Source organism: Macaca thibetana, chromosome 1 (genome assembly GCF_024542745.1).
Source record: "Macaca thibetana thibetana isolate TM-01 chromosome 1, ASM2454274v1, whole genome shotgun sequence".
NCBI lineage: Eukaryota > Metazoa > Chordata > Mammalia > Primates > Cercopithecidae > Macaca > Macaca thibetana.
Window position 1 is genome coordinate 163,320,883 of NC_065578.1, and position 14,110 is coordinate 163,334,992.

Consider the following 14,110-nt stretch of genomic DNA (forward strand, 5'->3'; position numbering starts at 1 on the left):
CTGCTGCCATACCTGGCTATTTTTTGTATTTTTAGTAGAGATGGGCTTTGGCCATGTTGGCCAGACTGATCTTGAACTCCTGACCTCAGGTGATCCACCCACCTTGGCCTCCAAAAGTTCTGGGATTACACGCATGAGCCAATGCGCCCAGCCAGATGCATGAACTGTTAACGCACATTTTAGCCACTGAACCATTAGCACAGCACTGTTAGGTTTTCCTTGTAACCTCTTTGTAGGCCTGCTGGATCTGCTTCTCATCCTTCACTCTCCCTGCCCTGGGATTGTATCTCCCTATAAAGCATTCGTGCTTAAATCTTGTTCAGGCTCTGTTTTTTAGAGAACCTTGGCTAAGCCATGAGCTGTTTACTTTTTTTCTCCCTGTTTTTTTTTGAGACAGAGTCTTACTCTGTCTCCCAGACTGGAGTGCAGTGGTGTGATCTGGGCTCACTGCAACCACTGCCTCCCAGTTTCAAGCAATTCTCCTGCCTCAGCCTCCAGAATAGCTGGGATTACAGGCATGTGCCACCACACCCGGCGAATTTCTTTGGTATTTTTAGTAGAGATAGGGGGGTTTCATCATGTTGGCCAGGCTGGTCTCAAACTCCTAACCTCAGGTGATTTGCTGGCCTCAGCCTCCCAAAGTGCTGGGATTACAGGTGTGAGCCACTGTGCCCGGCCTTTTCCTCCCTTTTGTGAGACTTGCCTGTGCATAGTCTTAGTCTTTGTCCTTTTTCCTTTTGGGATATGTATATTTTGTTTAATGATTTGCAATAGCCCTTCATCAGTTGGAGGCTATTAAATTTTGTTTTGGTATGTTTTAAAATTAACAAGTACTATTTATTTTATTTTTCTGCATTTTGGGATACTTTTTTGTTTTTATTATTTCCTTATGTTTTAATTGTGAACTATATTAAAATATAGAAGAGTATCCAAACATACATCAACCAATAACATAATAATAACATACTAAAATGAACAACCGTATAATTATTTCTGTTAAGAATTAGATATTGCTGGGCTCAGTGGTAATCCCAGGGCTTTGGGAGGCTGAGGTGGGAGGATAGCTTAAGCCAGGAGTTTGAGGCCAGCCTGGGCAACATAGTAAGACCCTGTCTCCACAAAAACTTAAAATGCATAGTGGTATATTCCTGTAATCCTAGCTACCTTGGAAGCTGAGTCGGGAGGATCAGTTGAGCCAAGAGTTTGAGGCTGCAGTGAAGCATGATCATGCCGTCATGCCACTGCACTCCAGTCTGGGTGACTCAGCAAGATTCTGGCTCTAAAAAAAAGAAAGAGAGAAATAGATCATTGCCAGTACCACAGAATCCTCCTCTGTGGCTCTCTCCAATCACATCCTCTTTCTTCCTCTATTCTGCAACATTCTTGTGATTTTTCTTTCCATACCCTGCGTGTGTGCATGTATGTGTTTGTATATAGTTGTGTATATATGTCTAATACCATATATAGCTGATTGCTTCTCAGCCCTGCAACAGGAACTGTGTTTATGTACACATATCTACATACATATATACATACATGCACACACATATGTAAACACACAGAAGAAAGAAACAGTAGTTTTCACAACTCCTTACTTTTCATCTTTTCAGTTGTCTTTTTTTTGAGACAGGGTCTCATTCTGTTGCCCAGGCTGGAGCACAATGGTGCAATTATGGCTTACTGCAGCCTCTATCTCCTAGGCTCAAGGGATCCTCCTGTCTCAGCCTCCCAAGTCGCTGGGACTATAGGCATGTGCCACCATGCATGGCAAATTAATTTTTTTTTTTTTTGGAGAGATAAGGTCTCACTATGTTGCCCAGTCTGGTCTTGAAATCCTGGGCTCAAGCAGTTCTCCCACCTCAGCCTCTCAAATGCTGGGATTACGGCGTGAGCCACCATGCCTGGCCTCTTTACAGTTGTTTCTCCCACTGCTTTCTCATCCACAAAAGAATCACATCCATGTAAGATGAAGAAACTCAAGGCACATACAGGGAGGCCAGATGATAGATTATTACTCAGAAAACCCAGAATTTAAACCAAAAGGAGAAAGAAGCAAAACTCCAACTGAGGTCATAACAATTTTAGAAAATTGGTATTCCTAAAATGCTCTAAGATCAGTTGTATCCATGGATATTGATTTAAGTAGGGAAAAAAATTGAATGAACCTTCTAAGCATTACATAGACTTTATGGACTGAAAAATGCAAAGGTGAAATAATGAAAGAAAAATTATCTGAATCTATCAAATATACATAACAAATATATTTAATATCTATAGAATATATACTTCGCTATTGCCTACTGTTTTAAAATCGAGTTTCCCCCTTATCTGGCACAGTTGAACATAGATATATGGAAACAGAACTTAAACAAAGATAAAGCCATGCAGTAGTGTGTGCCCATAGTCCTAGCTACTTGGGAGGCTGAAGCAAGAGGCAGGAGGGTCATTTGAACTTAGGAGTTTGAGGTTAAAGTGCCATAGTTGTGTCTGTGCATAGCCACTGCACTTCAGCCTAGGCAACATAGCAAGACCCCATCTATAAAAAGAAACTTAAGCAAGGGTCATAAAACCATCCTTACATGTTTGGGAGTGACTTTATGTTACTCATAGGCCTTAAAAGTTTGAGGTATCATCCTACTCTCAAGGACCATCATCAACCTTGAATTTACAATATCTTTTTTGGTCTAATTAACTTCCATATAAGCGATGTTATAGTCACTTAGAATATAAAACTATCAGAGGTAGAGCATATGTATAACTGTTTTACACAGCTCATATCAGAGTAGGTACTTAAATGGATTTTGGTTGTCTAACTAAAAGCATGTCAATTTTATCGATCTTTTCAAAGAACCAACTTTTGTTTTCATTGACTTTTCTCCATTGTTTCTATTTTCTATTTCATTGATTTCCACTCTAATTTTTATTTCCTTTCTTTTCCTTGCTTTGAATTTAATTTGCTCTTCTGTTTATAGTTTCTTCAGGTGGAAGCTTGGATTATTATTTGAAATATTTTTTTCCATTCTTTTCTTTTTCCAGAGAGAAGGTCTCACTCTGTCTGTCACTCAGCATGTAGTGTGGTGGTACAATCACCACTCACCGTAACTTTGAACTCCTGGGCTCAAGTGATCCTCCTGCCTCAGCCTCCTGAGTAGGTGGGACTACAGGCACATGTCACCACACTCAGATAATTCTTAAATTTCTTTGTAGGGTCTCATTATGTTGGCCAGGCTGATCCTGAACTCTGGCCCAAGTGACGCTCCTGCCTCAGCCCCCCAAAGTGCTGGGATTACAGGTGTGAGCTACTGCACCAGGCCTTTTTTACTGTTCTAATTTACCTTTCCACAGCTAAAACATTTCCCTTTGAGTACTTATTTACCTCCATACAATAAATTATGATATGTTTAAAAATGGCATTTGATTAAACATTCTCATGGTATGGAACATTGTTGTCATCTAACTTGTAGTACTGTTGAGAAATTCAAAACCATTCATGTGGGTCCTCCATACCACTGCCATTTTTCATTTTGTAGCTCTTTATTTCCAGTGTTCTGAAGTTGTACAATCATGTGCCGTAATGTGGTCTATTTTTATCCACTCAAGTGTCCTGAGCAGTTGACTGCTTCTTTCTAGGTACCCAGGCCCTTCAGTTCTGCAGAATTTTCATGTACTATATCCACGGTAATTTCTTATGAGAGAGATATATATATATGTATATATATAGTTTGTTTGTTTGTTTTGTTTTGAGACAGGGTCTCACCCTGTCACTCAGGTTGGAGTGAAGTGGTATGATCAGAGCTCAGAGCGAGCGGACTATAATTATGGCCTCCTGGGCTCCGGCAATCCTGCTGCCTCAGCCTCCTAAGTAGCTGGGACTACAAGTGGATGCCACCATGCCTGGCTGACTTTTATTTTATTTTATTTTGTAGAGATGGGCTCTCACTGTGTTGTCCAGGCTGATCTTGAACTCCCGGCCTCAAATGATTCTTTCCCATGAGCCTCCTGAGTGGCTGGGATTACAGCTGTGTCCAGCCCATGATGATTTCTTTATTTCTATTTTCTCTTTCTCTACTTCTACAACTCCTATTATTCATATATCTAGTATTTTGGATGGAATATCTTTGAATTTTCTTAGCTTCCCTTTACTTTTTCCACTTTTTGTTTTGTATTTTTGCTCTACTTACAGAGATATTTCCTTAACTATATTTTAAACCTCTTCTACTGAGTTGTTTATTTTTATCCTTTAAAAAAGAGATGGAGACCATTCTGGCCAACATGGTGAAACCCTGTCTGTACTAAAAATACAAAAAATTAGCTGAGCATGGTGGCACTCGCCTGGGAGGCTAAGGCAGGAGAATTGCTTGAACCTGGGAGGCGGAGCTTGCAGTGAGCCAAGATTGCACCACTACACTCCAGCCTGGATGACAGACACAGAATCCCTCTCAAAAAAATTAAAAAATAAATAAATAAATAAACAATAAAAAAATAAAATTATTATTAAGAGCTCTTTTTCTCTGACAGTTGCCTTTTAATAGCATCCTTTCTTATTTTTTGCAGCAGTATACTCTCATGTCTCCAAGGAAATTAATGATAGTTTCTTTGAAGTTTTTATCTTGGCATAGACTATTCTCTTTAAGTTGTTTTATTTTTGACTTATGTATTCTGCTTCTGCTCACTCTCCCTTCATCCTTCTCTCTTTCTCATTCATGCTCTCTTTTTCCCCTCACTCTCTCTTCCCATGTTGGAGATTTTTTCTTAGCTGCCTGGTGATTTTTAGCTTTTGTTCACAATTAAGGATGGGGTAGAAAAAACACAAAACACTGATTGGAGGTTTTGTGTGCATTGTTGCTTATTGCTGCTCTATACACTTTAGTCTAGTGTGAGCTGACTGCTTGTTTAATTGGACTAGCCCCAATTTCATTATCTTTTTTCCCTTTGAGTTGGTTAGAAAAGAATATTCTAATCCCTTTCTTGGTTGCCATTGTTTTGGTAGCCAAGTAGGGGAAGCAGTGGTGGTTCCAATCTTCAGTTTATAGTATTTCACTAAAATTTCTTACTTTATTTTTTTTGAGACGAGGTCTTACTCTGTCACCCAGGCTAGAGTGCAGTGGAATCACCTCGGTTCACTACAACCTCTGCCTCCCGGGTTCAAGCGATTCTCCTGCCTCAGCCTACAGAGTAGCTGGGATTACAGGCACGCGCCACCATGCCTGGCTAAGTTTTGTATTTTCAGTAGAGACGAGGTTTCAACATGTTGGCAAGGCTGGTCTTGACCTCAGGTGATCCACCCGCCTTGGCCTCCCAAAGTGCTGGGATTACAGGCGTGAGCCACCACCCACGGTCAGTATTTCACTAAAATTTCTTGTTAATATAGTACTCATTCCTCAACTGTGCCTGGCATTGTCCAGTTCAAAGCCCAGAGAATCAACTTCACCCCTCTGCAGGAGTGTGGGAAGGACAGTCACGTGACTGTACCAAGTGGGGCAGGGGACCCAGGGTCTAATTGCTTCTACAACAAACTTGCAAGCAATTCTTCTGTTTTTGTGTCATTTTTACCCCTTACTTACTGGGATAACTATTGCTACCAATTCCTGAGACTTTTGGTTTACATTGGGTTGCTTTGCAGGTTTTCCTACTGCCAACTTGGGGATTCTGCTGCCAGTTATCCCTCATTCTTCTAATTTTTCAAAATTTTTTTTCTTTTTGAGACAGAGTCTCGCTCTGTCACCCAGGTTCAATCTCGGATCACTGTAACCTCTGCTCATTGCAACCTCCACCTCCCAAGTCCAAGAGATTCTCCTGCCTCAGCCTCCCAAGCAACTGGAATTACATGCACACGCCACCACACCAGGCTAATTTTTGTATTTTTAGTAGAGATGGGGCTTCACCATATTTGGCCAGGCTGGTCTCGAACTCCTGACCTCAAGTGATCGGCCCGCCTCAGCCACCCAAAGTGCTGGGATTACAGGTGTGAACTACCACGGCTGGCCTCCAATTCTATCTGCTAATGTGAGCTATGACTTTTACAAAAGTTTGTGCTTTTTAAAACTGTAGTTTTAGTATGAAATGACTAAATCTATTTTTTTTTTTTTTTTTCCTGGAAGCCCTCAGTTGCCTATTGTTGCTGAAAATGTCTTCAAAATGCCCCGAGGGCTTAAACAGTAAATGCCTCTGGCAGAGGTATCACATTTTTTTTAAACTGATGTCATACTGTTTTTTGAGTAGAAATTGATAGGTAGAGGGTGCATAAGTAAAGAGAAACTGTATAAAATTTGAAGACCCAGGTGTTCCAGGAACCAATTCTAAAGACATATTTGATTTGAAAAAAAAATTCAGTCAAATGCGTTCATTGTAAGCTTCTGAACAGACACTCTCCTTAAAGTGCATTTCTGACTTTTTTTTTTTTTTAAACTCTACTTCATTTTGGGTGAATTTGTGCAAATTTTTTTTTTTTGCCTTTCTATTAATAATTCTTATGACAAAAATAATAGTGATAATTATTTAAAAATAATTTTTAATACAATTACAATTATAATTATAAAAATACAATTTATAATTATGTAAGGAAGTGATACTACCTTCAACATCTGTAGCTTCTAACAAGTGACAAGTCCTGTACACACACACACATATTTTAATATACACCATGTTCTCCCCCATCCTATGTGTCAAGGAACAATTCTTTCTCAGGTTGAGAGGGCTGGCAATGACTACAATAAATTTACTATTTACCTTGGCTATAATGTCCTAATTTTCACTTATGGCTCTCAAGGTATAGTAGCAGGGCTCAAATAAATCAAATCCTTGTCATGAAAGAGCTTTCTTTAACCAATTTATGAAATAGAAAGCACACTATTTCCAAAGAAGGTTAAGTGCAATGTATTATGCAGATAAAATAAGGTATTATTAGTGTAAATAGAATACACTGATACAATACTCCATAGGAAGGAGGTTCTATTTGCATGGCAGAAATTTCATCATTCTGATTAAAGCTTAAACGTGTTGCCGTGTTGGGTGTATTGCTGAATACCTGACGTGGGAACTGTGATTTGGCTTCACACTGCAGGAAACTTTAAGAGATCCACAACTCAGAGAACATTATTTTTTGGGTAATGGGTATTGGGTGTATTGTGAGGAATGTCAAGTTCTTCTAGTGCTTAGGAGGGAGAATCAGCAGCAGGAAAGAGCGGTCCAATGGTTGAGGTACGGCTTAAAGGTTCCCAACTCTCATGCCTTAGGAAAAAAGAAGAATTTGGAAATGTTCTTCAGAAATCACCTAATTTATGCCTTGGACATTTGAAATAATTATAACTATATCCCATTTTTTAGAGACTTCAAAAACATGATTCTGTAACTTTTCTCAGAAGTACATTGTTGAACAAGGGAGTTCTTCCTTATATCTTACTTGTGTCTTTCCTTTTCTGCTGTCTTCAGTGGGGTAAGAACAAGGAATATCTTGTGAGGCCAGGCATGGTGGTTCACGCCTGTAATCCCAGCACTTTGGGAGGCCAAGGCGGAAGGATTACTTGAGCCCAAGAGTTCGAGACCAGCCTGGGCAACAGAGCGAGAACCCCTCATCTCTACAAAAAAAAAAAAAAAAAAGAAAAAAGAGCCAGATATGGCGGTAGGCACCTGTAGTCCCAGCTACATGGGAAGCTGAGGTGGGAAGATTGCTTGAGCTTGGCAGGTCGAGGCTGCAGTGAGCTCTGATTGTACCACTGTGCTCCAGCTTGGGTGACACAGCAAGATCCTGTCTCAAAAAAAGAAAAAAAGAGAAATACCTTGTGGCAAACAGTTATTCCTCAGGTTTTCTTTCCTCCTGATGCCTAGACTGAAAATTCTTTTTTTTCTCTTTAAGATAGTCTCACTCGGTCACCCAGGCTGGAATGCAGTGGTGCAATCTTGGCTCACTGCAACCTCTGCCTCCCGGGTTCAAGCGATTCTCCTGCCTCAGTCTTTTGAATAGCTGGGATTGCAGGCATGTGCCACCACACTTGGTTAATTTTTGTATTTTTAGTGGAGACAGGATTTTGCCATGTTGGCCAGCTGGTCTTAAACTCCTGACCTCAAGTGACCTACCTACTTTGACCTCCCAAAGTGCTGGGATTAGGGGCATGAGCCACTGAGCCTGGCCTCTTTTAAAATGTATATATTTTTACTTTATTAAAAAAATGTAATGGGGCCGGGCGCGGTGGCTCAAGCCTGTAATCCCAGCGCTTTGGGAGGCCGAGATGGGCGGATCTCGAGGTCAGGAGATCGAGGCCATCCTGGCTAACATGGTGAAACCCCGTCTCTACTAAAAAATACAAAAAAACTAGCCGGGTGAGGTGGCGGGTGCCTGTAGTCCCAGCTACTCGGGAGGCTGAGGCAGGAGAATGGCGTAAACCCTGGAGGCGGAGCTTGCAGTGAGCTGAGATCCAGCCACTGCACTCCAGCCTGGGCCACAGAGCCAGACTCTGTCTCCCCCCAAAAAAATGTAATGTGGAATGCTTCATGAATTTGCATGTCATCCTTGCGCAGGGGCCAAGCTAATCCTCTCTGTATCTTTCCAGTCTTAGCATGTATGCTGCCAAAGCAAAGCAAGCACTAGACTGAAAATTCTGACAAATCTGAGTTGGGTTAATTATTACATTGCTAAACACCTTTTAATGTTATTAAAAATGTGTAACTTGGCCGGGTGCGGTGGCTCACGCCTGTAATCCCAGCACTTTGGGAGGTCCAGGCAGGTCCTCAGGTCCAGGATCACCTGAGGTCAGGGGTTCGAGACCAGTCTGGCTAACATGGTGAAACCTCATCTCTACTAAAAATATAAAAATTAGCTAGGCGTGGTGGTGGGCGCCTGTAATCCCAGCTACTTGGGAGGCTGAGGCAGGAGAATTGCTTGAACCCAGGAGACAGAGGTTGTAGTGAGCCGACAAGGTGCCACTGCATTCCAGCCTGGGTGACAAAGTCAGACTCTGTCTCAAAATAAATAAATAAATAAATAAATAAGTAAAATGTATAACTCTATCTGGGCACAGTGACTCGGACCTGTAATCTGAGCACTTCAAGAGACGGAGGTAGGCAGATCACTTGAGGCCAGGAGTTCGAGACCAGCCTGGCCAACATGGCAAAACACCATCTCTAATAAAAATACAAAAATTAGTAGGGCGTGGTGGTGGGTGCCTGTAGTCCCAGCTACTCGAGATGCCGAGGCAGGAGAATCGCTTGAACCGGGGAGGCAGAGGTTGCAGTGAGCCGAGATCATGCCACTGCACTCCAGCCTGGGCAACAGAGTGAGACTCTGTCACCAAAAAAAAAAAAAGTATAACTCTGTGGCTAAATACTAGTTTAGGTTGAAATTTTGTATGACCTTTTTCATTAGTGTAGTTATGATAATATCATATTTAATAATATACTTATATCTACTGAAAAATTAATTTTTCTAGTATGTATATAGTCAATCTATATTTATTTGGTAACCTTTTCTTCCTGATACGCATTTTATCTTTTCAGCAAGCCCTCATCTTCTATTTTCATTTCCTGTAACCCTCAAATAGTGTTAGCCAAGTTATCAGCTGTTTATTAACATCCCAGTATTCATTCATTTATTTCTTTGATCATTTAAACACCTTTTTGTGAAAGACATAGGGAGGAGGATATAAAAAAATGTAAGATTGGCCGGGCGCGGTGGCTCAAGCCTGTAATCCCAGCACTTTGGGAGGCCGAGACGGGCGGATCACGAGGTCAGGAGATCGAGAGACGATCCCGGCTAACACGGTGAAACCCCGTCTCTACTAAAAAATACAAAAAAATAGCCGGGCGAGGTGGCGGGCGCCTGTAGTCCCAGCTACTCGGGAGGCTGAGGCAGGAGAATGGCGTAAACCCGGGAGGCGGAGCTTGCAGTGAGCTGAGATCCGGCCACTGCACTCCAGCCTGGGTGACAGAGCAAGACTCCGTCTCAAAAAAAAAAAAAAAAAAAAAAAAAAAAATGTAAGATTAGGATCCTTGGTTCTTGGAGTTCACAGTTAAGTCTTAGACACTTGTAAATTTTAATTTTAATTTTATCTTTAATTATTATTATTTTTTTTTTACAGAGATGAATCTCACTACATTGCCCAGGCTGGTCTCAAATTCCTGAGCTCGAGCAATTCTCCCTCGTCAGTCTCCCAAAGTGCTGAGGTTACAGACATGAGCCACCATGCCTAGCCGGCACTTGTAAATTAAATGGCAGTGCAAGGTAGTTTATAATTAAATATTCAGTTTGTGGCAGATAGTAAGCTTTGAGATTTCACAGGAGAGAGTCATGAAAGTGGGTTTCTGTGGTTGAGAAAATTTTTATGGAGAAGTGACTTAAACTGGGTCTTGAAGCACAAACACAATTTAAACAGCTGGAGAGGAGGAGACCAAGTCAGGCTGGAAAGGGAGCAGGTTGAAATGAGCCGATATGTGTGGAAATAATATGGAATTCATCCTGAAGAGAATGGAGCTTGCATTGGGAAGTAATAAGGCTAGTAAAGTGAGTCATGGTTAGATAAAAAGGGCCTTGAAAATTCCTAAGGATTTGGTTCTGTGGAAAATGGGTTTTGGAAGAGCAAGTGACAGAATAGTTTAAGAAATTGAACCTAGGCTGGGCACAGTGGCCCACAGCTGTAATCCCCGTGCTTTGGGAGGCTGAGGTGGGTGGATCACCTGAGGTCAGGAACTGGAGACGAGGCCGGCCAACATAGTGAAACTCCATTTCTACTAAAAATACAAAAATTAGCTGGGCGTGGCGGTACATGCCTGTAATCCCAGCTGCTCAGGAGACTGAGGCAGGAGAAATGCTTGAACCTGGGAGGCAGAGGTTGCAGTGAACAAAGATCATGCCACTGGACTCCAACCTGGGTGACAGAGTGATACTCCATCTTAAAAAAAAAAAATAGAAAGTGAATCTGGTGATAACGTGCAATACAATGCAGCGGTGAAGGGCCCGGGTGCTGAAAGAACCAGGCACACGGCCTTGGTTATTTATTTGCTGTGTAAACTTGCTGAGTAATTTATTCATTCTCGGCCTTAGTTCTCTCATTTAAAAAAATTGATTTTTTGATTTTTAAAATGATTTATTTATTTTAATTTTTTAAGTGGACAAACTGTACATTTTCATGGGCTACATAGTGATGTTTCAATAAATAGACTGTATAGTGATCAGATCAGGATAATTAGCATATCCATCATCTCAAACATTTACCATTTCTTTGTACTGGGGACATTCGATATCCTCTTTCTAGCTATTTGAAACTATATAATATATTATTGTTAACTGTAGTCATCCTACAGTGGAATAGAACACTAGAACTTATTCCTCCTATCTAGCTGTAATTTTGCATCCTTTAACAAATCCTTACTTATCCCTCCCTATTCATCCTTTTTACCTCCCTTTGCCAGCCTGTAGTAGCCTCAGTCCTACTTATTACTTCTATGAGATCAACTTTTTTAGCTTCTACATATGAATGAGAACATGTGGTGTGTAACTTTCTGTTCCTAGCTTATTTCACATGGTAAGATTTCCTCTAGTTCCATCTATGTTGCCACAGATGACAGGATCTCATTCTTTTTTATGGCTAAATAGTAATCCATTGTGCATATATCCCACATTTTCTTTATTTGTTCATATGTTGTTGGACACCTAGGTTGATTCAATAATTTGGCTATTGTGAATAAGGCTGAAATAAACATGGGAGCGCAGACGTCTCTTTGATATAATGATTTCCTTTCCTTTGGATAAATGCCCAACTGGAGGATTGCTGGATGACACACTGATTCTGTTTGTAGTGTTTTGAGGAACCTGCATACCGTTCTCCACATTTACATTGGGTGTGCTCATTTACATTTCCACCAACAGCATATGACAGTTCCCCCTTCTCCACATCCTCACCATCATTTATCATTTATTGTCTTTTTGACAATAGCCATCCTAACTGGGGTGAGAAAAAAATTTTTATTTTTAATTGTGATTAAAAAACACTGTTCCTTTATTTTTGAAATTGAGGTATTAAATAATCACACCACCTACCTCTAGAGCTATTGTGAGGAGTGAATGAGGTGAATTATGTAAAATGCTTGTTACTTACAGAAATGCCTGGTGCATAGTAATCCTTCAAGATATATTAGCAAAAATTTTTCATCTGAAAGGGAAGAGATTAAAGAGAATGAGACAGGGGAGATGATTATAAATTGGTTGAGTTGGTCAAGTAGCATTTTCCATATAAATAGCTCCATGGTTACTTTTGTCATATTGTATTATTTCTATGTCTGATTTGAACTCATTGAAGGCAAGAAGTAACTCCAATGATAGACTGGTGTAGGGTACGTAACTAGTAGACTGGTTCAGGACATGTAATGTGCATACACTAAATGCTTGTTTAATCCATATTGAGATATGGACTCAAGTGATCAGTGTGCACAGAAAGGGATGAATAAAATAGACCTGATGAGGGAAGAATTAGTTATCTTTAAATGATTGAAGCTGAGATGGGAGAGGCAAAAAGAACAGCAGAGATGGTTCCAGGGTTTTGACTTGGGTAACATAAAATGATTATATTTTTACAGAAGAAGGGAAGTCAGCAAATAATGAGTTTTGGAGATAAAATAGTGAGTTTGATTTTATTGCAGTTACTTCAGAGTGAGTCAGTCATTTATTTATTCAACAAATATGATTGAGTTTTTACCATGTGTGATGAGGTACTTTGTCCACATTATCTTTATAACATAAAATAGTGTGTGCAGGTCAGGAGCAGTGGCTCACACCTGTAATCCCAGCACTTTGGGAGGCGGAGGCAGGAGGATCACCTGAGGTCAGGAGTTTAAGACCAGCCTGGCCAACATGATGAAACCCCATCTCTACTAAAAATACAAAAAAGTTAGCCGGGCATGGTGGCATGCATCGATATTCCCAGCTACTTGGAAGGTTGAGGCAGGAGAATCACTTGAACCCAAGAGGCGAAGGTTGCAGTGAGCCAAGATTGTGCCATTGCACTCTAGCCTGGGCGATAGAGCGAAACTCCATCTCAAAAAGAAAAAAAATAGTGTATACCTTTCCTGTTATGCATTTGTCAGCTTCTTCCTCCTTTTTTCTTTCTTTCAGCTCCCTTTTGTTTTGTTCAATTGTCGATTTTTATTAATCAGTGTGATCTCCAACACATCAACATGATTTCATGCATTTGGAGGAGAACTATTTCCTACATAAGTGGAAAATTGTGTGAGTGGCTTCTGGAAGACCTTCATTCTAAGCAGCTTTATGATGAAACATTTTATTTAGAAATCTGGACCTTTGGCCAGGCACAGTGGCTCATGCCTTAATCCCAGCACTTTGGGAGGCTGAGGCAGGAGGATCACCTGAGGTCAGGAGTTTGAGACCAGCCTGGCCAACATGGTGAAACCCCATCTCTACTAAAAATACAAAAATTAGTCAGATGTGATGGTGTGCACCTATAGTCCCAGCCACTCAGGTGGCTGAGGCGTGAGGTAGAGGCTGCAGTGAACTGAGATCGTGTCACTGCACTCCAACCTGGGCAACAGGGAGAGACTCTGTCTCAAAACAAAACAAAAACAAACAAACAAACAAACAAAAATCTGGGCCTTCTTTCTTCAGTTTGCTATAATCCACATTCACTGAGTAGAACTTGTATCAATCATTGGGACCCAGTTTGTTCCAGTGTTCTTTCTGGGTTATGGTTTCTGCCTCAATTAACACCTGGATTGAACAGTGCCAGATGCAAGACATCCAGTGTTGCTCCAGTACCTCCAGCTTCAATAAATTCAAGGAGAGGGATTAACCTCAGATGCTTCTTGGCCTGACTGAGGATCTGGCAGAGCATGTTTGCGGCAGAGGCCTCCTATTGGAAAGGAGAGAACCAGCCTAGCTATCTGGCCCTGGACTAGGGAGTAGTATCTCGTCTTTTTCTTATCATTGTTTTCTTGCATTTCTTCTCTCTCTGGTTTCAGTACTATACTAGTCCTGCTGTCTGTTAGTACATGAATTGCCTCTAACATATTCGCTGCTCTCTTTCCTTACCTTGCTCATTTTCCTTCTCGATCTTTTCTGGTAACCCATGAAATCAAGGGTTCTCGAGCCCATGGTGCACCCCCTTCT

At 41.0% G+C, this 14,110-nt stretch overlaps 1 non-coding gene and 1 pseudogene across 1 annotated transcript; both read right to left on the minus strand.

Annotated features, from left to right (window-relative positions):
- Positions 1-208: 208 nt before the first annotated feature.
- On the minus strand, positions 209-13,835 carry LOC126955624 (cytochrome c oxidase subunit NDUFA4-like; annotated as a pseudogene).
- On the minus strand, positions 8,473-8,575 carry LOC126944591 (U6 spliceosomal RNA). The gene has a single exon (XR_007722127.1). It is a non-coding gene; the product is annotated as a U6 spliceosomal RNA (small nuclear RNA).
- Positions 13,836-14,110: the final 275 nt, after the last annotated feature.